Source organism: Equus caballus, chromosome 29, assembly GCF_041296265.1.
Source record: "Equus caballus isolate H_3958 breed thoroughbred chromosome 29, TB-T2T, whole genome shotgun sequence".
NCBI lineage: Eukaryota > Metazoa > Chordata > Mammalia > Perissodactyla > Equidae > Equus > Equus caballus.
The window spans coordinates 18,863,169-18,890,911 of NC_091712.1; the positions used below are offsets into that span (position 1 = coordinate 18,863,169).

Consider the following 27,743-nt stretch of genomic DNA (forward strand, 5'->3'; position numbering starts at 1 on the left):
TGGCCTCATTAGCACCCATACAGAAGGTGACCAAGAGAGCAGAGCTCAATGGCCACACACTGAGAAGAGAAGGACGCTGGCACGGGGGGCAAGGGGGTGGGGGTTAGGCCAGGGAGTACACCATCTAGCAGTTCTCTGTCCCAGGAGTCCAAAGTGTAGGTGTGGCACACTTAGTCCAACTTAAATTGGTCAAGACCCTTACTTTGTGCAGACGTCCGCAGGCACTGGGCTCTGTGCTGGAGAACATGAAGACACCTAAGACCCGTCAACACCCCACCTTGTGGATGCTGTAGTCTAGGTGGTCTTATTTCAATATGGGCTTTCTCATCATCGGAGGTTGAGACTCGCAAGTGAATGTTATTGAAGAGGTAACATTTCCCCCTCCCTTTCCATTTATAAAAATAAAAATATTTTTATTCTCATATTTACACTTATAAGGCTCCCCAAGACACTGAAATGAAACAAAATATTAATATGCTCATTAAGTCAACCAGAACTTTTCTTTTTCAACATGTGCCTAGAACATGAACTGAAAATTAAGAAATGAAAGAAACAAATACCTAATTAAAAATATGAAACAAATGCTCAACCTTACCTGCAATCAAACATATGCAGATGAAATCAAAATGCCATTATTCGCTTATTAAATTTCTGAAGCTTTTAGAAAGCAATATTTGTTGTTAGTGAGGGCATGGTGAGCTATAAGGGCTCTCCGATTTGGGGAGTATGACTACGTACGGGGTTTGTGTGTAACTGGGTATTTCCTTTCTTAAAAGGGATTAATATATTATAAAATCTTTAAAAATCTGGAACACTATGGACTAAGAACCTCACTTCTTGGGATCCACCCTAATGAAATAACCGGAGAGACACACAAAGTTTTCTATAAGGATACTTATCCAAGTTTTAATTATAATAAAAAATCAGACTAAATGTCCATTTAAGGGATGATTAAAAATTCTGGTACATCCACAGGGTAGACTATAATATGTATACAAATGTATCAAATTACGTTTTCAAATATATAACAGCACAGAGAAATGCTCATGGTACCATGTTAAATAATAACAGCAGGATACAAAACCCCAGATTCGGTACAATACCAATTTCATTTAAATACATATGCATATGGGGGAAAACACCAAAATATCAACAGTGGTACTGGAGTATGTGTTTTAAAAAAAGTCCTTATTTATACTGTATTTTGTGATGTCCTGTCATGAAATGGATTAGGTAGAACCATATGAAGCTGTCATCTTACAGGTAAAACATGGTCAAATATTGTCATTTTCATATATCGTAACTTAGTATTACTTCATCATCAGAAAAAAACTTTTAAAAGAGTTGCGTAAGTAGGATTAGGAAAATGCATCTTTGAAAACATATTACATATTTGGAGGACTCAGTGAGCATAAAAGAAACATTAAAGAAAAGAATAAATGAATAGTAAATTACATAAGGTTCCAAAGTCTAGTATATGGTACATGCGTCTACCTGCTACAGAGATTCTTAACCTGTTTTCAGTAAGCCTAACATTACACGACCTGCTGATAAAATCTAATAGAAGATTACAAACAGCATTCTAAAGGTCTTGATTAGACATTGTTACTCCTCTAGAAAACTTCTGAGTTGTATTCACTGACATTCCATACTTAAGATGTAATTAGTCCCTCAAATTGTTGGCAGTTCACTGTAAATATTTCTTCAACTGACAAATTTTCAGTCTGGCGTTATGATTAATATATAACAAAGTACTTTCTTTAAACAAGAGGTAAATAGCCAAGACATACAACAACCCAGAATGGAGCACATTGCTAACTGATACAAAGATCCTACACGTTTTCCACAGCTTTTTTTCCCTTAATAGTAGAACTATGCATTTTATCATGAGCAAAAGGATTGCCATGTCCCTTTTCAGCCTTAATAATTAAATAAAGCACTCAACAGTTCCAGTTTAAGTCCTGGGACAGTAAGTTCTTACGCACTGTTGTTACCATACCACACAGTGTGACGACTAGCTCCGCCACGGCCCTCAAGCTGTTAAAATGTCCTAAAATATAAAAAGCATACTTCATCTGTGAAGTAACAATGTTAGTAGGGCAACCATCACTGAGTTACATTTCTTTAAGGTGACTACAAAAATACGAGATGGAAAACTTGGGTGGAAGATCAAAAGGATCCTGGAACGCTAATCTTGCTGGGTTGGGTCAGTGTTAAGACATTGATTCAAAAAGACAGAAAAAAAGAGAAAAAATAAAGCACCAAATATTATGTACTTTACTTTTTTCATAAATATTATCTCTTGTAACTTCTCTTTTTTGTCTTTTTCCCCACAACTTGTGCTTGCATGCACACACACACACACACTCTCCTGTCTTCTCTTTCACCTCTAAATTCTGTCACAAAATTATTGCCTTGGCAACCTCATCCCATTTTTATGGGACCTAAGTACGTAATTAACCTTTCTGCAAGATTAGCAGTCATTAAGAATTGAAATTGGATAAGATTTTTTTAAATCTTCTGGAACTTTTGGCTATTTGCAAAAATAAGTGTAAAACTTCTAATAGGTTAGAATTTAATTCCACTATCATCACATATGTCAAACTCCATTATGTCAAGATTCCTAAAATATTCTATTAAACTTACACTAGTTTTGTTTTTAAAGATCTTTCAGATAAAAGAGCCATGTTAAAGTTTACATTATTTCAAATAATTCTTACACTTTTATTTATTTTCTAATTACAAAATAATATAAAGTTATTCTAGAAGTAAACACTGCAAAGTTCAGTGTTTGAGTAAAAAGTACCAGTTCTCAATAAGCCCACCGCGCCAAGAGATAACCTGCAGCCACAGTTCGGTTTCTGTTTCTCCAACTCTTCTTCCTATACATACAGCTGTTTTCTCTTTTCTTTTCCTCTTTAAAATATATCTTGATGTCTCTTCATAATAGTATCTACATTCTTTCATTTACATACAGAAGAAACAAGCTTAATAGGTAAGCCAAAGAAAGAGAACCAATAAGCAATAATCTTTGCCAGTTTGGCCAGGCTGTTCCCAACTATGTTAACCATAGAAAGTTATGGGAAATACACTCTGTTAAAGGAAGTAAAGGGAATAATCCAAACTTTAAACAAGATGCCACAAACTCAAATTAAGATAATTGAGACTTTAGTATCGGGTGGTTCCTGTCTTTTTTAAACGAGATTTAGTGTTGAAAGGCCGTATCAAAGTCTTGGGGACTGATCTAGCCTCCCTGGGCTGTGCAAGCCAGCGTCCCTCAGCACTCCCTGAGTCAGCAGGCCCTTGAAACAAAGCACAATGGCAAGGTTTTAATGAGTGAGATAACCCTTTCCATCCAAAAGGTGAAAAACAACATCTGTTAAAAAAACAAATAAACTGCAGTAATGGCTTCAGCAATAGGCCTGGAGCATTTCAGAGATAGAGTCTTTGCTTATCAAAATAAAAACCACAACAGAACAATTGTTTCAATCCAAAGCTCTGTGTTCTAAACTCTCTCTAGATTAATTAGCGGGGAGTCCTGCCAAGCTCATTAAGAGAAACTCTGGACCACGACAGCACGGGTGGTGTTTACCGGCCTCCCAACTAGAGGGCTCTCCAGCAAGGACAATGAGGACTTGGCAGAACCACAGGCTCCTGGGCTTTCTTCACTGATAGCATTTCTAAGATTTCTTTTTAAACTACATTTTAAAAGTTAGACTCCAAGGATCTTTCCAGATTTGTTTTTTTTTTTTAACTGAAAAATGTGTCTTTATTCATTCTCCCTGTGTACCTCCAATCTCCAGTTCCATTTTACAGCCCCTGGACAATACGCCATACGCCTCCAGAATCTGTGACCACTCAGATGTGTTGCTAGATGCCTCTGATTGGCTTGTCAAGCTCTCCAGAGCTTGTGGACACTTGGGCATTTTAAGTTATGTTCCAAGGAGGTGGAAAGACAAAATTCGGTTTTTTTTTCCTGACACATGCTTTGTTCACCCACCCAATCCCCCTAAATCTCTTGGGCCTGCCAAGGGCCTGACCTTCTAGTCTTTGCAGCAAAGGATGAAGTTTGCAGGAGGAAGGCCCAGCAGACTAAGGCCTCTGTGCAACAAATACTTGCTCACCCACTCCAGCAGGAGTGAAGCAGTGTTGCTACATGCTGCCTGCCGGAAGTAAAGTTGGGGACCTTCAGGAAGCCTGTTCAGCTGATGGCTAAGAATTAGACACCTAACAGCAAGGTAAGCATAAAGTCTAAATGCACAGAACATTATGGAAAACCAACCAAATGAACTGACCAAACTCCCAATTTCATACGAAATTCAATACAAGTCCCATGAAACAGAATCTGTGTGACTTCCAAAATAAACTTGACACACGCTTGCCTTGCCACACGGTTTTGATGCAGTCATCTTAAATTCAAACACCACCTGACACACAGCACCATTCTCCTGAAGTTTCACCTGCACAGCCTGTGACCACTCAGTCTAGACTATTCAGTTTGCCATTTTTGTCAAGAAAATTCCTGGCTGCCTGAATCCCACGTCCCACTCCCTTCTCTCCCAGGAATCCCCTCCCATCTGCCAACCCTCACCTGGAATCCCTGGGATGTCTATCTGAAAAGACAAAAGCCAGAGAAGGAAGACAGGAAGGTGTGGTCCACCCTACTTCACCCCTCTCTCAAGATGGACCAGGCAACTGGACTCGAGGAGGGAGATGCGGGCATGGGGGGCTGAGGGAGTGGGAGAGTGGGTGGCAGGGCGTGTGCGTGGGCTGGGGGGCAGGGATGATCCGCCTAAGCTAATTCCCCAAAGTCCTCTGCTCCTAGAAAGCGTGGATGAGCAAAGACTAGGGCACGACTAGGTTGCGCTGGCGTAAAGTTCCCGTTTTTATTTTTTTCTTCAATAGTGAAATCACAGCTTCCTTTTCAACCCCCAAGAAGAATCCGAGGCGCTCAGCTGCTACCGCCAGTGGCAAGGAGCAAGAGCGGCGCTTTCGGCTGTAGGCGCTGAGCCTCGCTGCGGTCGGGGCATCTAGGAAAACCCTGGCCTCCCGGGGCGCACTGACGGCCGCTGGGGGCGGGGGCGCGGCGGGTGCCCGCGGAGAGGCCGGGCGGGCGGGCCGGCAGCCCCATCAACGAGCTGACGGACCAGATTTACAGCACTCTCAGGCCGGCTTTCCTTTCTCCCACCCGTTTCTCTTTTTTGCTTAGCCGCAGGCACTCGCCGGGAGCGGCGGCGATCAGCGCCCGAAGCCCGGTCCGGGGCGGGGGCGGGGGCGGGGGCGGGGGCCGGGGCCCGGGCGGGGGCGGGGGCGCGCTCCCAGCGTCCCGCGGGCAGGGCCGGCCGCCGGGCACCGTGGGAACCGGGGACCCGGAGGACCGCGAGCAGCGGCTGTCAGCTCCTGGGTGGCGGTGTCAGCGAAGTCGGGGCGCGCAGGCAAAGAGGGGTGGTGGCTGGACCCGGGGGGCCGGCGCGGAAAGGGGACACAGCGCTCCCCGCCCCCTCCCCGCGCCAAGGGGGGCGCCCCGCGCTGGGCACCTGGGTGGCGGGACGCCCCCTCCCCGAAGCTGCGGGCGCGGCGGCCGGGCGGCCGGCGGGCACGGCGCGGGGGCTCCGGGCGGGGTGCGGACATCCCTGACGCCGGGGAAGGCTCGGAGCCGAGCAACGTCCGCGCTGCAGAAGTTGGGGGGCGAGCGCGGGAGGCGCGGGCGAGCCTCGCCGAGCGCCGCGGGAGCGGGCCGAACGGACGGTGGGAGCGAGGAGCGGCAAGAGACGCGGGACTTACCGAGCGGCTCCCTCATGCTGCCCCGCGCCGCCGCCGCCGCCGCCGCCGCCGCTCCGGCCGGGGACCAGCGCGACCCGCCCCGCTCGCAGCCGCCGCGGCCGAGCATGCCCGGACCGCCGCCGCCCGCCCCGCCCACCGCCCGCCGCGCCCCGCCCCCCGCCCGGCCTTGCTCCGCCCGCTCCCCGCCTCCTGCCCGGCCTCGCCCCGCCCCTCGCCCGGCCTAGCCCCGCCCCCGCTCTGACCGCCGCCGCCCGCCCCGCCCCCGCCCGGCCCCGCCCCGTCCGCTCCCCGCCCCCTGCCCGGCCTCGCCCCGCCCCCAGCTCTGACGGCCGCCGCCCGCCCCGCCCCCGCCTGGCCTCGCCCGCCCGGCCGCCCCAGGCACGGGCTCTCTGGGCGGGCCAGCGGCGCCCAGGCCTAGGGCCTCGTGCTCAGGCCTCCTCTGGACCCCGCCTGGGTGGGTCGCGCGGAAGGCACCGGTGAGCTGGCCGCCCTTCCCTCTCTTTTCTCGTCACTTGGGTTTGGGCAGCTTCGACGCTATGCGAATGTCCACACACAAAAACACACGCAGAGATACACACAAAACACAAAAATGTTCATATACAGTCACATGGATGCACACACAAACTCATGTTTAGTCACACACAGATGCACACAAACGCCTGTACACACACTTTCATAAAAACGCAGTCTCGCTGAAGGCATGAAGAGCAGAAGACGGTGACACCGGCTTAGTGCCCAGGATTTCCTTTAGAAAAAGACATCTCAGAGGCTTAGCTGGAGGCTGGAGACCTGAGGGTCCGCTGGCCTGGCCTGCCTTGTGACAGTTGAGGAAACTGAAGGCAAGAGTCGGAGGGGGTCGGTGGTGGGGTCAGACCAGGCTGAGCACTTTCCCACTCCCAACCCGCTCCTCGTTTCCCGCTCAGTGACTGTGCTCCTGCCGGGCCGCTCGGGGGGCCAAAGTCCTTGTACATTGGAGGGCAAGAAAAGACATAAAATGTTCCACTTTGCTCGTGAGTTGGGGAGAGGGTATGAGCTAAGTCGAGTCCACAGAGGCGAAAATGGATGGCAGAGCAGACTGGAGTCCCTGCAGAGGACTTTTTGGAAAACGGCTTAGCCACACCGTGGAGCAGGGCTCTGCTCACTGCCATAGTACCCACAATACCGAAAGCTGTTTGCACTCTCACCATAGGGGACCCCAGACTCAGCCCTTCGTTGGCATTATTTTCTTTTAATCCTTACCAGAGTCCCTTGAGGCGAGTGCCACCTGGAACCTGGGGCTCAGGGAGGCACACAGATAGCAAGCTGTAGAATCTGGCCCAAGATCCTTGCTCTGAACCCTGGCCATGAGGAGTATACACTCTAAGAGAGCAAAAAAGAAAAGCACACTAGCGCTGGAAAAGAAAACAGTATGATCAAGTGCTGTGCTCTGTATTATCTATAGTGCATCTGAGGAAGCGACCTGGGGAAGGGGACCAGACAGCGTGATCAGGTGCTCAAGAGGAAGGTGGCTTGGGTCCTGATCTTGGACGTTTCTGCCACTTTCTAGATGTGTTACTTTACTGTGTTAGCTTCAATTTCCTCCCTAACAAGATGGGGAGAATGATGGTCCTCTTCTCATAGGAAAGCCATGAGATTTAAATGAGATAATGCCTTTTTCACACTCAGCATGGTACTGACACAGAGTGAGAATGCAGAAAACATCAGCTCCTGCTACTAATACTCGTACTCATACTGCTCTGTTGGCAGGAGCCACCAGGGAAGGCTCTGTGGGGGGCATCCTGAAGGACAGGTAGACCGTGGCTAGGCAGAGACAAGGGGTATCATCTCCAGGCTGGGGGAATAAGATGAGGAAAAAAGAAAAGAAAATGAAATACAGAGGCTTTTCTGGGAAATTGCAGTTATATACAGTGGTGACATTACTTCCTGTCAGACAAACATCTTTCAGGGATGGACTGCCTCAGTGATACACAATTCCCATTTGTCACCTCAATGACAGAACTTTTTGTTGTTGTGGAGCACCTATATGTGCCAGCACCACACAGACCCATATGGAGCCAAGTATTCCCGCAAGATCATTTCTCAGCCAGAAAATTGAGATTAGGACACGTTTTTTCCGGTAGAACAATGTTACATTGTTGGGTTTCTGGGTCAACCCCACAGAAGTTTTATAATGTAGCTGAAACGCTGTATAGTTGCAGTAGAAAACAACATTGAAGCCATGCTAGGGAACGAAGGTAAACCCACCCAAATAAAACTTAAAGAGAAATTGTGTTTTAACAGAAAGGTTGGTAAAGGCAGATCTAATTAGAGGAACGTAATGAGATTGAGATACTGGAGATTCTGAAGAAGACGACTTCACAGTTTCACAGATTTTTGTGGTTTCTTGACACTGGTTCTTTATCACGACGATCTCATTTCAAAATGTTTGGCACCCCCGCTTCTTCAGCACTGAGCAATCACCGGGCTGCGCAAATGCTTTCCAGCCATGACTAAGGCCATTGCAAATGAACAAGCAGAAGGAAAACATGAGGATAGAAGATGGGGGTGGCGGGGAGCAAGGAGAAAACTGGGGGACTTCTCTGAAGATTTGGAAATAGAATTATGAAAAGATGTGCATATGAGTAGGGGATTGTCCAAATTATAACATAAGAAGACAGGCGAAGGGGAGCATGGTGCTTCCCTACATGAAAATAAAAGTTGATGAGGAGAACCCGCTGGACCAGTTTCCCACACTGCTCACCAGTACACGGAGCTGGGATGGTGGACACGAGATGTGAGCTATAGATCTATATGTACACATGTAGTCTCACGTATTTGATATATACATATGCACATACATATATATGTATTCATTATTATGCTTATAGAAAAAAGGAAATTTCTTCATAAGTCAGGTGGTTGTAACTCAGAAAGCACCTGTGTCAGTTTTCTTTCCACCATAAGAATCACATTCCTTCTCGTCACCGCCCCCTCCCACTTTTGTGCCACTTCATTTCCGTTTTCCTACCTACTTAATTTTGGGAGATTTAAACATGGGGGAAAATCTCTCTCTACTGCTGATGTGATATAAACTATAAAACATGATTTAAAACAACTTTTAGTGTGATGCTGCTAGAAATCTAGTGCAGCCCTGGGAGCATGTGCCAAGATCCAGCCCCGGATGCCCAAGGTCCCCGCCTGTCTCTGAGCCCTGGAGAAGGGATTTCACAGACTCAGGAAGGAACTTGAATTATTGAGTCATCGGGGCAGATGTGCGACGACCAGAGAAGGAATGCTTAACGGACTTCTTAAGAAAAAAAAAAAAGACAAAATCCTTGTTTCTTTAACTTGCTGCCTTTTCAAGGACCTAGAACAACCCTCCACTCCCCCTTCCTTTCGGCTCTTCTGTGATGACTTACTATAAGGTTTCTTTTAGCTGACTTAGAGATTCTTTGATGTTGTTCTTAGTCTGTAAAAAACACTACCAGTTCTCATTTTTTAAAAGATGAATGTTCTTGTAAAACCTTGAAGTCCCTCTTGTGGGCTTGTTCTAGGAAGTCAGACAATAATGACTGGACAAAAACGAGAAAGGGTTTTGTGTCAACCGGTGCTAATAAAACTTGTTTGTAGATATCAGCATGCTTTATACTAATGCAGGGGCTATATGCATAATTATTTTGAACCATGAAATCTGTTTCTCAAAGTGTGCTCCATGGCCCACCTGCTTCAGGATCAACTTGGGGGTTGACTAAAAGCCAGATTCCTGGGCTTTGTCAACAAGGGACACAATCAGAGTTTCTAATTCCTACAGTTGAGGTCTGGAATCTGTACTTTAAGTAAATGCCCAGATGATTCTTACACACGGTAAAGTTGGAGAAGCAGGGGTAGAGCACAAGAAATAGAAATAGTGTGTCAGGGCCTAAGAGAATGATTGGCACATAATCAACATTCAAAGATCACTAGCCATGGACATCATTGTATGATGTTGAAGAATAGCATAACAACGTCCCTCGGGAATAGAGTGCCTCAGGTGTTGGTTCACTGTTGACTCAGAAGACTTGACACCAACCCAAACAGAAAATTTAAAACCCTGGGGATTAAGAAAAAGATGTCAACCCTATACCTTCACTCTTAAGAGAATGAATCTGCACGGTGATTGCGTGAGAAAATGCATTTTTAATTATTTGCTATCTCTGTCAGCTTTTTCCTCCATAAGGCTGCGTGTTAATGGGAAACAGCCTCTGTCCCGAGCCCTGTCACCACCCCCCCAGCAAAGGGCTGCTGTTTGCTAGTGGTTGACAGACATTCCGAGCATCTCCCTGCCTGCACTCTACAATTCTTTGCCAAATTCATAAGGAAAACCCTGTTTTCCTGTCCTCCAGGGAATGACAGTGGCTGGCTGAGATCCCAGTGGTACAAGGGAGATACAAACGTGGCTTCAAGAGGACAGTGATGTGGCTGGTGGTCTGGGCATAGGCACCCCTGGGCCACCTCTCCTGCCATCACACACCAGCTAATCAAGAATCAACCAAAATAGACTAGAGTGTTTCCTTTAACCCTGTGTGACTTTTTATTTAAAGAATTGGAAGTGTGTGAGCAACTATGAAGCAAGTTGCTTACCAACATTAATTGCAAAAAAAAAAAAAGTTTTCACTTGGGGAGCAAACGACATATCGGGCTTTTGTTAAGTCAGTGAGGCCTAGTAACACAAAAGTGACACCAAGTGGGGAGGCAGAGGCGAGAACTACCTTTCACTTACTGTTCTGTATGTGCCAGGCACATGGGTATCTTCCATGTATGTAAGGGTTGCATTTATGACCAGGGTTGTATGGTTTTGAAGTAGTGACTCCAGTTGAGTGTTGAAGAGAACATAAATCTCCCATATAAGAGAGCTTTCCATATCTTTGCTTGTTTGCCTCCATAAATCTCCCATAGCGTTTGTTGAAGCTGATAGTATGGCATTTATCGTGGTGTACCTTGGGTTTGCTTTACTGGCATACACATTTAGTTCAGCTACTAGATTCTGAGCTCCTGGTGGAAGGGACTGTCTATCCCTGCCCTAACCGTGTTTTCTTAGGTTCCATATTCGTCTGTCTGGCTTCCGCTAATTACAGGGCCAAAGTAACGGTCACAGTTGTTTACAGCTCCCCTGGGATCTGGAGCCCATGCTCTGAACCGCCTCCTTATCTACCTCGCACACACCAAGCTAATATTTTCCCTGCCCTAAACCAACCCAGACATCTAGGGACAGCCCCTATGCCCAAAGCCCACCAGAGCTGTTCAAAGCAGCCAGTCCTAAGCTGTTTCCCTGCCTTGCCTTGCCTTCCACAGAGACCCAAATAAAGGCGAGGTCTCTGTTCTTTCTTGCTCCTTGCTGCCTCCTGATGGATACGGTGCTTCCCCCCCCCCCCGTGGCCCTGAGTGGCAGGCCATGCCTCCCGTTTCTAGGGCAACTGTGAGTGACTTTAAACTTTTCTTTCAGTGACATTGACCTCTCCATGTTGTCATTTGGTCACCTTTATAAATTAAGACCCAGGTACAAATCGATGTCTCCATTTACCACAACCTAGCTGCATACCTTTGGACAGGTAGACCAAATGACTGGCTGTCACACTGAATTGTCGAATGTCTCTGAAGTAAAATATGGTCATTTAAACTCACGTTATGCAAGTCCTGAGTCATGAATCCAGACCATGTGAATGGGGTCAAAACAGTTGGCTGAGGGCTGAGGTTTGTCAAAGGAAAACGAGCCAGCGCTTCAGAAAATGTCTCTGTTTTCTTGAATTCGCTGTCTACTTGTTTTAAATCTGTTATGAGTTTTACTTTTGCTTTTTCTGTGTTCTGTCTTAAACCCGGCTACTGTCCTCCAGCTCTGTTTATTAGCCTCTTAAGTACCTGGGTGATGGGTATATCAAGCTGACTGCATGCTATTTGTTTGTTTGGTTTAATCCAACAAAAATTAAATTTTATAAAAGCAAATTATATGAAACATGCAAATAAGAGAGACCAAAGAGAATGATTAGTAGTTTGTAGGAAGGCCATTAATAGACATGAAACACAAGTCTGAGAAAAGAAAATAAATCATTAGTGAAAGTCAGCTTTTCATCAGCAATAGTTAAAAAGTAACATGAAAGTCCAAACCCACTGTCTCACTTGGCTGGAAGAATTGTTGGTAAGCTTCCGGATGTTTCTCAGCTCCAATGTTTCTCTTGTCACTCTCCCTCCCTCAGGCCATTTTTCCTAGTCATCGCTGATGAGGCCCAGCAGGCCCCCCCACCCGCCGTTTCTGCATGTGCTGTCAGGACCCTCCATCCCCATCCCCGGGCTCAGGACCCTGGAGCACACTCTCCCTGTGAGAGGATGAATTGAGGGCAGTTTTCAAGTCAGCAGGGAACTGCCTGTACTTTCTAGTTTTCTCGAACTAGTGAATGTATTAATTCTTTGTCTAAATATTTTTACAGTCTTGCCTGTAGTTCTTGATGCCTGGAATGTGTCTTAGAACTTTTGCTGAAACCACCAAATACCTGAAGGTTACCATAACTAACTAGTCACAGATGTAGTATTAAATCCACCCCTATTTTTTTCCCCTTTCTATACAGCATACACTGGAGCCATGATATTATACATTCTTGGAACAGATGCTCTTCATAAACAAAACTAATATCTTTTCCAGAGAACACTGCCTTGTTTGTGGACAGGGGCCACCTGTTTATCAGTAGGCAAATCTATGTATGAGGTTATGATGGATTTTATATGTTGAAGGATTAATTAAAGATGTAGAAGGGAGCTGGCCCTGTGGCGCAGCAGTTAAGTTCGCGTGCTCTGCTTCAGCGGCCTGGGGTTCGTTCAGATCCTGGGTACGGACCTACACACCCTTGTCAAGCCATGCTGTGGCAGGCGTCCCATATATAAAGTAGAGGAAGATGGGCACAGATGTTCGCTCAGGGCCAATCTTCCTCAGCAAAAAGAGGAGGATTGATGGTGGATGTTAGCTCAGGGCTAATCTTCCCCCCTCCAAAAAAAAAAAAAAAACTGTGGAAGAACATTTCCTAGTTATTAATTCTTTGCTGCAATCTCACAATAAATTGTTCCAATATTATTATTATTATTATTATTGTTTTTACTTTTCCCAGCTTTCCTAAGGAACTGCAGTATGAACAAGGCACAGCATGGGAAACGGAGATACGGAGATGGTGACAGACTAGGGACCGTAAGGACAAAACATCCTAATGTTGAAGCCATTGCAGAATGGTATATCTAGTTTTCAACCATTTGATGTAGAATTTTAAGGTCTTAATAACTATGCTTAAGGAAACATTTAAAAGTGAAAAAACAGGTAGAGTTTCTTAGACGTAGATTTGAAACACTAATATAGAGACAAGAAGGAAGCCCACAGACACCAGGACATCATCGCTTTGGGGAAACAAAATACTCTCCTCTTCCTCATAACAATGGGTGACAAGGGCTACTATCGTAGGAACTTACTTGGTGTTTAAATTAAAGGCGCAAAACATCTTAAGTTCACAGTTAACCTCCACTGCTACTCAGTAAAGTATATTTATTTAACATTCCCATTTTGCAGGCTACATGCTGTATTTTGTGTTCCATGCAATTGTAGACACTATTTCCTACTAATATCTGAAAATAAGCTCCCGCCTCCCTGCGGGGTTCCCATATGCACAAAGGGCTCATTCATCACGCCAGACTGTTAATTTCTTAATGGCAAGATACCTGGTGACAACTGCCATTCACAACACAAAACATGAAGACTACTAATGCCATTATCTAAATCTATTAAAGTATCCATCAGTAAATTTATGGGCCACTTGAAAAAGATTAGTGGTTAGCTGTTCTTGGCTAGGAAGCTAGAAGTGGGGCTCAGAAATCTGCATTTTAAACAAGTTCCTGATTCTAATGAGCATCAAAGTTTGAGAGCCACAGCTTGGGACCTATCCTAATACGAATCAACTTGCTGACAGGTTTTCTCAGTAATACCCCTCCCCTCACTCTGTAGATCTCATTAACCACAAAGCAATTGGCTGCCCCATTTGAGGAGCTGAATGCACTCACAGCGAAGTGCCTCCCAATCCCCCTGCTTGTCAGGAGGTAACATACCTGAAGGCAGAAGCATGTCGCCTCTGGAGTTAGACAGACTTGGGTTGGATCTCCATGCTGCCATTTATTAATCACGTGTCTTTAGGCAAATCAATTCAGTTCTTTGAGCCTCAGTTTCCTTATGTGATAACACACCACGGTCTCTTCCGAGGATTAAATGAGATATTTGGTGGAAGCAGTGAGTACAGAGTCAGCACTCCACAACATTAGTGCAGCCTTCCTGGGGTTCACATGGGGACGAATGAGGAAAATGCGGAGCACCCGGCATGTAATAGTCTTCTGCCAAGGAAAGCTGTTCAGATCTTCCGTTTCTGGGGACTAAATGCAACTTATGAGCACAGCTCCCTCATTTGTTGAGGACCAAGAGAGGACACTGTCTATATTCATTAGCTTTTTGTGGGAAAAATGTTACCGAGATAAGAGATGATCAACGAATTTTAAGAAGGACTATTCCACTTAGCCTTTTAATTGGAAAGCAAGATAGTGGTTTCCTTCCTTCCTTCCAGACAAGAGAATGGCATTGCAAAGAGCATGTGTTTTTTCAAGTGAAAACAAAGTGTTAGAGCTCTTAAGTCTATTGAAGTATCGTAAGGAGTTAGTTAAGATACTGTGTAAGGAGAGTATTTAGAGATAGATACCTTCATTTTTCCAGGAAGCCCAGATATCACAAGATTCCAAGAGAATAGTTTAATGAGAGGACTCTTGTTTAATGTGAAACGTGAAGTCTCAGAGCTTAATCTGAGCCTATGGCTCTGTGTGTGTGTGTGTGTGTGTGTGTGTGTGTGTGTGAGAAAAGGGCAATAAAAGAACTAGCTTTCAGGAGTTTTCAGAATTAGAAGAGTAGTTTTGACCCAGTGACAAGAGGATGAATAAATGAGTTAGAAATCTTGGCAAAAATACTATGGACAAAATAGCCATCTGATGCTAAATCAAGCACATTCTCTGAAGCTTGCATGAGTGGGATAAATCTGCATGACTCTTCCTTTGGATAGTAACACATATTGTCCCTGTGGCTAGGATGGTACTCCACTGCCTTCCGTCCTTGTCTTCTAGATTTGATGGGAGGGCATCAAGCAGGCAACTGGCCAGGTGAAAGTAATGCCACTATATTATGAACTCATTGAAAGTTTCAGTGATTTCAAGTTCACGGACTCTATGTGTCTTGAGCCAAATTCTCTGGCCTGAGCATTCAGAAGAGCCAGCCAGGCCTGGCTTCCACATGCTCCCAGGTGGACAATATCTCAGCTCACATGTGGGTAGGTCACAGAAGGGTAGTGCTGACATGCACAGCTCTACATCCACCCAAACACACAGCAACAACGATTTCCAGAAAGGCAAGAGGATCTGCCCTGGCTCACTGCCAGCTGCCAGGGATTCCCTGCATAGAAGGAAAATCCAAAACAGGTATAGAAATCACGACCACAGTCCTCGGAGCCGGGTTGTGGCGGAGGAAGATCATAGAGCTGTGTCCCTGCGGCACAGCCACCACTGCCTTATGGTATCCATCACATCCCAACACATGGTGCGTTCCCACCTAAGAAGCAAGAGCTGCTGATGATTAGAAGGCAGATGCTCTCCTGTCCATTTCCCACATCTCACTAGTTTTTACAAGCTTTAAGTATTTTCTTTAAATGCTGACTACACAAATAGGAAATCTGTGTAGGTTTCTGGGAACCATCTTATTCTCTCGTGGGGCAAAGGCCTTGGAATCCAGAATGGAATGCGTCTGAGTTGTCCTAACCCCTGAGGGGAGCAAATGTGTTTTGGTAATGGTGGATACAGTGCAATCATACTTCGCTCCCCCAATCCTTGCTACCGTGAAAAAGCTCACATAACGGACTCCATTACAGGTTGCTTTCAATATGGTTTTAGTAGGATTCTTTAGGAACAGCATGCTCTTCTCATTAAATCTATTAGTCTGGTGACATTTTCTTCAGCTTTATTCCAACTACACGGAATGGTCTAATTGGCTTAACATTTCTGTCAGCACCAATGACCCTGGATGATTCCTACGTAATGAGAGGGCCAATGACCAGCTACAGAGATAGAGTGTCCAAGGTGTGCTCCAACTTTGTTGGATTTTGAGGTGAAACTGTACCCTTAACCCACCCTAGGAACTGACATTCATTCTCGATAAAAATTCTTGCATAAAATGAAGCCAGTGTTACATCAGAAATGCCAAACACCAGCAGACGCCAACCTGTCAGAATCACGCCATCGGATGATGGAGCAGCACAGTGGAAAAATCAAAACTGAGTAGGAAGGGGCAAAATGCATTCAAAATCAGGGCCGTTTGTTTTTGTTTGACTAAGATCTGCTAAAGGGGGAAGAAGTCCTTTGGAAGAATTTGGGTAAAAAGCAAGGAGCTGTCATGCCTGTGTCTGTGTTTCCCGTAGCCTGCTTCTACTGTATCCTCGCTATATTATAACATTTCTTTCCAAGTGCTGTCGTTTGTTCTGAATCTTCTCAACTGAGATGACAAACGGGGTTAGCCTGATGCTTCCTGGGGCATACATGTTTTCACTTCTGATTTATAAATATGGTTCAAACAGGAATTTTCTGAGCATTTGGTCCCTACCCAGGAATCTGACAGATTTCTTTCAAGAGTTAGAAAGCCAATGTTTTTATTTTATCAAAGTAGTTACACTATACAAGTGTTTGTTGATTGAAGAAACCACAGCTGGAGCTGAGTTTCAAAGTCGTGGTCCTCCAAGACTGTGGGTCTCACTCAGCCAGATGTAGAAACAGGGCTTGCCCTTTCAGCAAGGGATGGCATCCCAGTGCTGTCAGGTTCCCTCTTTTCTAATTTTGTGGTGAAATTGTGAAGCGCTGTTAGTGTGCAGTTAAGACAAAGTACGGCTGCACATGTGGTTTTGGGTACCATGGCATCGCTAATCACCAGAGTCTAAATTAAACTCTGGTGTGATGAGGCCGATAGATGGCTTGTTATCCTCAACTTCACAGGAATAAAAGTCAGCGTGAGAGCAAAGCCATCATGCTTGTCAAGGGTAGGAGGAAACAAGAGACATACTATGAGCTGGTAAGGACCAGCTGCGAAGACTGAATTGCTCAGGTCCGTGTTTTATTCATTTCAGATGGGTTTCTCTGGGAGCAGGGAAGGCACACTCCCCAGCAGAATTCACCTGCCCAGAATGGCAGGCAGAGAAAGGACGTGTATTTGATTGAACTTGGAAAAATACAAGAAGACGTCTAGACTTGCAGAGAGTATTAACAATGCTGCTGCAAGCCAGCCGGAGTGGTCCGATGAAACCCGCCTCTCAGAGTCAGAGCTTCCAGTCTTCTCTGTGGCACGGGGACGCACAGGGTGTGGACTTCGTTTACAAACCTTGGGCAGAAGATGCTATATCAAACTGCGCTGCTGCCACCACAAATTTCCTATCCATCTCCAGAACTTCTCCATCTCCTCTAAGAGAAGCTCTGTACCTTTAAACAATAACTCCTCATACTGTGCCCTCCTGTCGGCCCCTGTAACCTCTATTCTATTTTCTGTCTATAAATTCATCTATTCTAGGGACCTCACAGAAGTGGACTCCTATAATATTTCTCATTTCGTGCCTGGCTTATTTCACTCAGCATAACGTTTTTGAGGTTCATGCGCGTTGCACCATGTATCAGAATGTCCTTCCTTTTTAAGGCTGAATAATATTCTTGATGTGTATATACCATATTTTGTTTATCCGTTTGTCTATCGACAGACACTTGTGTTGTTTCCACCTTTTGGTGGTTATGAATAATGCTGCTATGAACATTGGCACAGAAATATCTGTTCGAGTCCCTGCTTTCAATTCTTTTGAGTATATACCTATGAGTGAAATTTCAGATCATATGGCAACTCTATGTTTAACTTTTTGAGGAACCGCCAGACTATTTTCCACATTGGCTGCACCATTTGACGTTCCCACCAGCGATAAAGCAGGGTTCTAATTTCTCCACATCCTTGGCAACACTTGTTACTGTCAATTTTCTTTGTTGTGATTGCCATCCTAATGGGCATGAAGTGGTACCTCTCTGTGGTTTTGATTTGCTTAGTGATTTAGTCGCTACAGACTGGTCTGGCTTTTCCTTTGAAATTTCAGTAGCTCGCTCTAGTCAACCAGGCAGGGTGTGTGTGAAGCCTGTTTCCTGACATATCTCGGAGCTGCTCTGCAGGGATTCCACCTTGTACTTGTCACAACCACACAGCATGCAGAGGCTGATTGCGACTGGAGAAAGGCAAATATCAGCATCAGGAAGGGCACTTCGCACTCCCAGTGGGCCGGATGAAGGGTTTCTTCTTTCTTCTTTTTTTAATGCGGTAGCATCAGAGACCTGCCATTCAGTGCAAACCGGGCAATTCACTCATCAAGCCTGTGAAGATGGATGAAATACATGCTCTAATGAAGGAAAGACTAGACAAAGGTGACCATTGCAGGGCTTGCTGCTTTTGAGGGAAAAGCTGATTGCTCTGACCCAGCAGCAAGAGCAGTTAACTGTACCTGTGATAATTGGAAAGAGCTGGATCTGGAAGGATCCATCAGAGAAGTCGCTTCTCTGCTGATTGGCTGATGGCAGCAGACCGCTGCATGGATAGGCCATGGGACAGTAGTGCGTTCCTCTTTAGGACTAGAGACGTCAGAGCTGTGGCAGACACTTCTCCCCGAGGACTCTTAGGATAATGGTGCCCCTGATGTAGGGACTAAGGCTGGCAACGTGCAGGAGAGAAGGGGTGTGGCCAGTGTTCTTGCATACACCTTAGTAACAGGTGGTCAGATGTCGTAGTCATCTTCTCTCGTGCCCTTGGAGCAGGAAGCTTTATTTGATGCTATCGAGATGGAGGTAAGGGCTCCACAAATCTGGCCTGGACTCCAGCTGTCAGACTCTGCTGAGGCTATTCCAGTCAACACCAATGAAACTCACCTCTGCTGGTGACGCTGGTCTAGGGATCTGACTTACTTTGTTAGTGGGTCAAGAAGACTGGTAATTATAGGAGCTTCTGGCTAGCTGGCAACAGAATACAGAAAGGGACAATTGAAACTTAGAGTGATGGAGATATTTCTGTTCTAGATGGGCTTTTGAGTTTCCAAGGAGCAAAATTTCCCAGAGAAGGAATCTGACTAGTCTAATTAATCCCATTATCTCTGGGCAAAGCTTTGTTGCCAAACTTCTTCGTGGATTTGTGGCCATGGATTGGGTGACCTTGTGTCATCTCATTCATCAGGCTCCAATCAGCTGTGGCTGGGGGTCTGGGTCGCATGATACACAACAGGGCTGCTCCTATTCAGATACTAGAGGACAGAGGGCAAGATATTTTTCTGGAGTTGGGATATGCATGGGACCTATGGTTGATGGGTCTAATACGTTCTTATCTAACTCTGCACTTATGAAAACAGACACTAGAACTGCAAATCCTCTGCTTAAAACTTAGAACAGTTTCTGTGCGTTATGAGAGTAAGTTATAAAAAGAATTTAGCTCAGGTCTTACTTGCACAATTACTCCTAATCATTATTCGTCATTTATTTAATTTTTCAAACAACTCCTCCCTCCCAAGGAGAGAACAAGAATGAAAAAGAATATCCATATAAATCTCTTGGCAGAGAAAAGTCTTGAAGAGGGTTTCCTTAGGGAGTTACCTGAATGGAGGAGTTTAGATGTTCCTAGAGTAAATCCAGATGGCATTAATTCTCTCACTGTCCCGTGGTTTGATCTAATAGTCATTGAGTGAAAAGGAATTCTTCTCTTTCTTTGGAATTGTCAGCTTAGAAGAACTACTAAGTTTCAAAGCGTCGTTTGTGTCTTTCTTCTGAAAGATTCCTTGTTGCTTTCTTTCTCCCTCTTCCTTCCTTCCCGCCTTCAAATAGCTGCCTTGATGGTGCTCTGCTGTCAGTTCCTGGGGCTCACAGCTTTGGTGACTTCAGTCCCTCCCTCCCCTTCGCTCCTTCCCCAGCAGTAAGTCATCACTGGCTCCTGCCTTTGTGTCCTTTCAACCTATCCCTTCCAATATATTCCCACAATTTTGGCAACAGTGTCCCATCTGGGGCTCTGCCATTGGCTTTCCTGTGCTCCCTCAGATTTCCTACGCAGAACCTGGAGAACAATCTGACATAAATCTCATTTGGATCACCCCACTCCTGTTTGCAAACCTGTGATAAAGCCTCTGTCAAATTCCAGTCCTGCATCACATGCTTCCTACATTAAAGTTGCTGATCACACGCTTCATGGATTATCAACCCACCCCCCACTCGGTAGGATCGCCGCACCTCTGACCGCTCTGCAATTACCGTGCTGGGCCCGCTCCCCCTCTCGGCCTTTCTGCAGCCCATCGACTCCTCTGGAATGCTCCTCGTCATCATCACCCTCCGGGGCCCCCTTCAATTCCAATTCCAGCTGCAATCCCCCAGCCTTATCCCACAGGCCTGCATACCGTGCATCCTCTCCTTTAACTGCCTCCTTATGACTCAACTTGCATCTTCTTGTCCATAATCCTTGCTGCCCAGTTGGTTCCTAAAACTCCTCTTCCGTGTGAGACCAAGAAAGACTTGTTCTCAGCTTACAGAAAGAGGAAAACAAATTCTCTTGTCATCAGGGCAGTCCTACTTTAGATTTGTTCCAGATATTGTTCTTATTCCAAATTCGCTGAAGAACAGGGGAACAAACCTTGACCCCAGCCAAACTCCCCTTTCTGCTGACCACCCATGGTTCCCCAGAAGGAGGCAAATGCTTTCTGAGGTCAAGTTTAAGGGGGACCTATGTTACCTGGGAGAAATAAGACATTATCAGCAGCTAGTTAACTCAACCTTGGGCAAGTTTACCAAATTAGCTAGAGAATGCAGAAGAAAGGACTAGAAAAAAAGGCCACTATATTTTGATATTTTACATATCAGTCAGGAAATTTTTTGGTTAAAATGACAAAAACCCAGTTTGAACCAGCTTGGTCATATAAGGAAGCTTAACTGGATCACAGAATTGAAGAAAGGACTGAACCAACAAGTGGGCTTAGTTAAGGCACAGAGGTGAATCAGAACCTGGAATTCAAATGCCAGCAGGTACCACAGTGGTACCAGCATCCCTCTGACTAGAAAAGAAACCAGTGTGGCTGAGACACACCACTGAGGAGAGCACACACATCTGCTGCGGAGAAGCCCCTGCCATTGGTCAATACTTGTTTGGAAGCTGAGTGTGGTACTATCACTTCCAGCAGTGCCTGTCATTCCGTTGCAATAAGACATTCCTTCAGTTTTTAGAGATATCAAATGTGTGTATAACTAGAGGGTCAGCAGGTATATCAAATTTCTTTATTTGCTGCACTTTAAATTTAGCTGCATTTGTTTAAATATCTTTGAAGTCTAAGTGTAATTGTGTTTTCACCTTTTTCTTAGAAATGAATAATTATGAATATATATTTATACATCTCACACATAATGGTGATAATAGAAACCTTAAAAAGTGCCTTGGAACAGATGGTAGTTTTAGAACAAGACAGATCCATTAGCTGTCAAATCCAGCTTCCTGGAGGATGAAAAATAGAGTGAGTTCTCAGGTAGTGCTAAGCAAAGCTCTCACTTATTCTAATACCTTAGCATATGGGCTCTTCTGTAAAAATTTTGCCATGGGAAGACTAGGACAACTCATTATTAATGAATGTCACAAACTGCAGGAAAAAAAGTGCTTCTCTGATCAAATGCTATGGTACCTAATTCAAAATATATTTTAAATGATGCTGTTGATTCCAGACCAAATAATGCAATTTCCAGGGTTTTCTAGATATGCATGGTTTTCTATCCTCATTTGTAGAAACATTTTGTCTCCAACATTAACCACAGAATGGAGGACAAAGTAATCTCCTATTCTACAAAAATGGAGTTCTCTAGAACTGTGGAAAGCCTTAGAAGTCATTACAGATAGAGAAAATGACTTGTCCAAGGTCAGACAACAGTTTAGAGCCAGAGCAGGTGCTGGAAATCCAGTTTTGTCTCCAGCGCCTTTCGGCCAGGTCCATCGAACGCTAAGCAGTCATTTCTAGAGGACTATTTCTATAGTCACTCATATCAGAGCTTCTGAATGTGTATATTCATGGAGATCTACTAAATGATTTCATAAAAGATTTTTAAACTACATTTTACGCGACCACAGTTTTCAAGAAAAATATATCTAGGGGTGTGTTGCTCTACTTGATAGAAACAGCAGAATTCTTTGTATTCTCCAGAGTACAGGGTCTACAGACCGCTGGGAGTGCTTTAATTTAATAGTTAAACCTTAAACGCTTGTTTACTAAGCCGTCAAACCTGTAAATTACTCAACTTCACACGGGAGTGAAACGGAACGTCCATCAGCCCTCACACAAGTCAGTCATGAATCAGAACAGAAACATGGGCATTTAAACCACAAGAAAGAAAACACACAGGTGGGCAAAGTTTCAAAGAATCTGACAACATCTACTATTTGGAAGTGGGAGAGTAAGTTAACTTCATGTAGAGTATAGCAATTATTTGCACTCCGGAAATCATCACAGCCCCCCATCCGTGGTCACTGCGTTTTCTCCTCTCATACAGTTGTCAGATTGGTTTGCCCTCATCTGCTCCCCTGACAAAACTAAAGTAACAGCGCTGACTCCAGAACTAGCGGGATGTCAGAATCCTGACCCGGGAGCACCAGCGGGCCTTCCGCTCCTCACTGGGGGCTCTTCTTCCAGTTACGGAAGCTTTTGTGTTTTAATCTTTTGGTTTCTTTATGAACTCAAGTTCATTTTTTACGTTTTCACTATTTCACAGGAGTAATTTGATTGTCTTTTTGGTCTGACCTATATAGTTGGTGTGAAAGAGATTCCCTCAGATTGTGAAATCGGGGAAAAAGCGAGACTTAAACAAAATGACGCACTGTAAAATGAGCACGTATTGCAGCCCTATTCTGTGTGGACAGTCTGCTTTATTCACCACTATTTTTATGTGTCTTGTAATGGTCTTTACATTTCAATAGTATTTCTACGTGTGTCCGTTAGTCTTTACTGTAAGATTGCTTTTAGCTCAAAAATTCTGAAGCGAATTTTTGAAATTCTAATGAATAAAAGTCACGGTTCTTGCTTTCAATAAATTCACCATGAAGTTAGAGAGAGATGTGCTAACTCATGTAGATGAGTTGTAATATAGGACACAGGTTTTGCAGAAGCTCTGAGAAGACAGAAGCCAGTGAGAGCTGTGCTGTCACAAAAGGCTGCGTGCAGGGGATGAAATGCCCTCACGGGATGGGAAGATGGAAGGGCTTAGGAGTTAGGAGTTAGGATCCACGCAAGTGAGAACTAGTTTCAAGAACTAAAGACGTATGTTGCAAACTGTGTGTGTGAGTGGGGAAAGATGAGTTGACCCTGAAGATGCTCTCAGGTCATGTTGCAACTAGGCCAAGAGCCCTAATCTCTAGCATCACTCATGACTCAGTTTACTTGTTTTCCTTAAGAGTGCCCATGGATTTAAGGTGATGTTGTCCAAATCCATGGGATTCTAAGTGCGTGGCCTGCTCATCCACACTGCAGGAATCCGTGGCATCAGGGAGAGTTTTGTTTAGCCAAATTATAACACCAACCTAGTCCTCTCTCCAGAATGCCTGCTTATTTGAATGAACTCCTTTGAAATGTTAAAAGTTGAAATTACATGGCAAATTAGACGGAATTTTTTAGACAAAATTTATAAAACTCTGTATCTCTACCAACTCTTTTGAAAAATGGGAAACCTAGAATTTTTTAACATTAAACTGTCACCAAAAAATCAACAATACGTTGTGTTCTTAAAAAGGATTTTTCTCAATGAAAAATGAACATGTTCAAAGGACACTAAAGACTAACTGCCCAGAAAAACAACTGGGCACAAACTCTGTTTATTATCTGCCTCTTTTCAGATATTGAACTTTTCCCCTCCACAAAGGACGGCTGGTCCTCTGGCAGACAAATCAATGTAAATAGTGTGTCAGTTGTGCAGGGAATTAAGCCAACGGGTGCGTTTTACTGACAGGGCAGAAAGCAGAGTCTGCTACTGAGTTTGAAAAGAGCTGCATCAGACAATCCAGTCAAGAGCTCGCTTCCTTTCGCCTGCCTGCAGGATGATGCCAGTAGGCCCAAGGTAGGTAGTTCTGTCTGTGTTTGGACCCCGCCAGTTATCGCAGCTTTGGGCTTTCAATAGTGAATTCTGCGTGCTGAGAGCCGTGTTACGAACCCAGATCACTGATTACTACCTAGCCTGGGTGGAAATCCAATCCCACTATTGAAAAAAGTTGTCCAGTGCTTTGTCCCAGCTGATAAAAACTGCTCTCACTTTCCTAACCACGGTGCTCCCATAGCTCACACACTGGAGGAAGAGATGGCAGGATAGCCACCTGGCTTTTTCCAACCAGTAGCTCTGAACTCTTTTCAATCCATGGGGTATGATTTGAATCAATCACAAAAAGCTACTTGAAGGGGATGAAATGTCCTCTCAGGGTGGGAGCAAGGAAGGCCTCCCAAGTAAGGGACAATATGAGTTATGAGCTATAGAAGTGAGAACTAGTTTCAAGAACCAAAGACATACGTTGGAAAACGTGCATGTGAGTGGGGAGTGACGGCTTGACCCTGAAGATGCCCTCCAGTCAATTCGAAATTAGGCCAAGAGCCCTAATCTCTAGCATCACCAATGACTCAGCTAACCTGTTCTATTTAAGAATGTCCAACTTTACTTTGATATACTTCTTACAAACAAAGAAACTAGATTGACCCAAGAAATGAGAAATAGTTTTCTGAAAGGTTCGCTGATATATTTCTGTCTTTTTAAGGCATAGAGTAAATTTCTTAGTTTTAGTAGACTTTTATTTCTTAACTAAAGAACTCCTGCTATTACCCATCAGAGGAATAGCAGGATAAGTACAGGGGGATTGAACCCCAGGCTTGGGGTCCAGAGCCTAGGGTGGGAATCCTGGATTTTCTCAATTAGGAACACCTATATGATAGGGAAGCCTTTATTCCCCATTGGTAATACAGAGTCGTACTCCAGGCTGTGCGCTCCTTCACACACTCCACCCCAGGCAGGGAGTAAAGTGGTATCCGAGTGTCAAGTTTAGGAGGACCCGAACACACTCGGCCCAGCACCTTCCTCCTTCCTCCCTTGGAATCTACCAGTCAGCACACACTCTCAGTCAGTTCTCAAGGGGGGGTGGCCTCTGGTTGTTGAGCAGTGACGCCGTCGATGGCTGTGGAAGTATATCTAATTTAGGGGCGTGGCATTAGCAGGTCCGCTTGGCCAACAGATTGAGACCGCTTTCTCCAATGTTACTTTATCAGTAATACAATTGTCTGACTCAGCTGGTTCTGAATGGAAGGGAAATGGGGTAGGAGACGTTATTTATTCATCCCTATTCAAAAAGACGTAGCATGGTCCCTGGAACCTCACTAGACTTTAGTAAATTTTTGCTTAAAATTAATGAAGATGGAGAGAGTGGATCTGGTGGAAAAAAGCAAAGTAGACTGAGTGTGAAAATTATAAATAGGCAGTTGGAAGCAGTTGATCCAGCTTCAAACGCCCAGAGACAGATCATTACCATTAGAATAGAAAATGGTGGTATTTCTCCCCATGGGAAGTTCAGGATAAAATGGTCACCCTTAGAATTCCAGAACACTCCCCAGTTCTCAGAATCTCTTGGTCTCAGCCAAAGCTGTAGGCCTCCTGGGTCATTTATTTACTCAGAGCAAGTGGAGAGCTCTGCCAGCCCAGTGTTCAGGTTCTAAATCAAACAGTTTGGGAGATGGCAAGATAAACGTCCTGATTCAATTTCAGTTTCTTTCTCTTTTAAAAATAATAAGGTTCAGAAACACAGTGATCCAAAAGCAGGAGCTGGATGAAGTCCATTTGGTCTCCAGGACTTGATATGGGAAGAAAAGAAGACACAGCACAGACAATTGATCTCTATCCAGAGGAGGAAGGCAATCTACAGACAGCAGTGCTCAAGGGTGAAGGGAGTCCGAAGGCACAAACTTCCAGTTATACAGCAAGTCAGTCCTGGGGATGAGATGGGCAGCACAGTGACTATAGTTAGTAACACTGTCTTGCATATTTGAAAGTTGCTAAGAAAGTAGAGCTTAACAGTTCTCATCACAAGAAAAAAAATTCTGTAACTATCTATGGTGATGGATGTTAACCCGACTTATTTGGTGATCATTTTGTAATATACACAAATATCGAATCATTATGTTGTACATCTGAAACTAATATAATGTTCTATGTCAATTATATCTCAATAAAATAATAATGCTCATTAACCAAAATGGAGAAGGTTTTCTTCTTCTTCTTCTTCAGGGAAAATTTAAGAAGCCATTGATGACTGAAGGGTTTTTGGTCCTTAAATCCCCTTTTAGATCCTATGATGGAAATGATACTTTGGGGTGTGACAGGCTGATTGCTGGGCTGGGAGACAAGAGACTGGAATTCTCTTACAATCCATCATGGAGTGGATTGATGAGTCGCTTTCCCTCTCTGCATCAAGGTTTCCCATCCGTGAAATGATGGACGAGGCAGCTTTCTTCCATGGGTGGTGAGGGCGGCCTCCGGGCTCCAACTGCCTCGATCTAGCAGTGGTGTCAGTGAATGGCTACCTGAGAGAAAGCAGGGTTCAGAGACGAGCATCCCCCTCAGCGTCTTGAATAGCACCTCTTCTCTCCCTGCTTCATCTGGCTGCCCTGTTTGGCAACCACTTGCAGAGCTACTGCTGTGCTTCCATCTGTCGAATCTCCGTGGAGCATCAGGGATGAGGGGTGTGAAATGCAGATGCTTCTTCCATATTTTTTTAGTTGTTGCTAATGGCTGTCTAGGGACAGAAATGTTGGAAAACCTTTTTGGAAGTCCCTTCTGAAATACATAAAATTATCTAGAGTTCACTGGATAATTGTTTCATAGAATGCAGGATGGCTACCCCCATCCTTGTAGCCAGTGACGCTCTGATTTATCCAAAGGGGTGAGAAGTCATCACCGATGAGTTAATCACTTGAAATAGAGCAGCAGATGTTAGCTGTCTAGTGAACAGTAAGGCTTTTCTGTGTTTTGAGGTCTTTAAAGTACAGACACACATACACGTCAACTCTGCTGTTCACTCATGAATATTCACAATACACGAAAACACAGTTGTTTCAAAATAAATTCAAAATGGCTGGTTTGTTTTCTCCCCAATTATGTTTATGAAATGGTCAAAAGAATATCTGTATCTTAGTAGTTAAGGTCAATGATTTATAACCTGGTTAACTTTCACCAACAGCCAGAGGCTTTGTTGACATTTTCCTAATAAGCACCTAATGGCTGCTTATTTTGCTAAGTGTTGTCATCTTTAATTTAGGGCTACTACCCCAAAAGTTGCCAGCCCAGCAATGTGACTGATGATGTTCTGTATATTCTTTTGTTTCCAAAGCTAATGACACTAAAAATACTCTGAGTGCAGCAAGGTCCAAAACTCATCACGGACACTGTCTGCTCACTTGCTGGTGGCTTGAGGAACTTTTTAGGTTAAATATTTGCTCCAGTGATAGGCACCCACTGGGTGCGGGAGGGGGGTGAGAGGGGGCGAATAGAAGAGGCAGTTAAGAGAAAAAAATGTAAACATTCTAGATCTTATCCTTATCTACTCCTAAGTCCCTTTCTCTATTCAGTCAAAGGTCCTGTCAGACCAGGACAGGTGGGACCCTAGAAAGTAGAAATCTAGATGCCACAGGGAAGGGGGTGCATCCAGGCCTCTGGGACATGGCTGTCCTCACAAGGCGGAAGGATGGCCATGGTCAGCTCATTGTCTGTTTGTTAGCTTCTGCTCTAATTCACATGCTATTGATAAATAAGATGGGGACGAGGGAGAGAATGGGAGCCAAACC

At 44.7% G+C, this 27,743-nt stretch overlaps 1 protein-coding gene and 1 long non-coding RNA gene across 3 annotated transcripts in view; one reads left to right on the top strand and one right to left on the bottom strand.

Moving 5' to 3' along the window:
- JCAD (junctional cadherin 5 associated) overlaps positions 1-27,743 on the bottom strand; it is a 79,580-nt gene that overhangs the window by 36,421 nt on the left and 15,416 nt on the right. Inside the window, exon 1 of one of the 2 annotated variants that reach the window (XM_023632269.2) lies at positions 5,785-5,915. The exons of the other annotated variant lie outside the window; for it this stretch is intronic. The gene's annotated coding sequence lies outside the window, so the exon portion shown is untranslated. Of the gene's footprint in view, positions 1-5,784; positions 5,916-27,743 lie in introns of those variants that run through there. 2 annotated transcript variants of the gene reach the window in all.
- Positions 23,876-26,156, top strand: LOC138921405 (uncharacterized). Its single transcript, XR_011433961.1, has 2 exons — positions 23,876-23,985; positions 25,695-26,156. It is a non-coding gene; the product is annotated as an uncharacterized lncRNA (long non-coding RNA).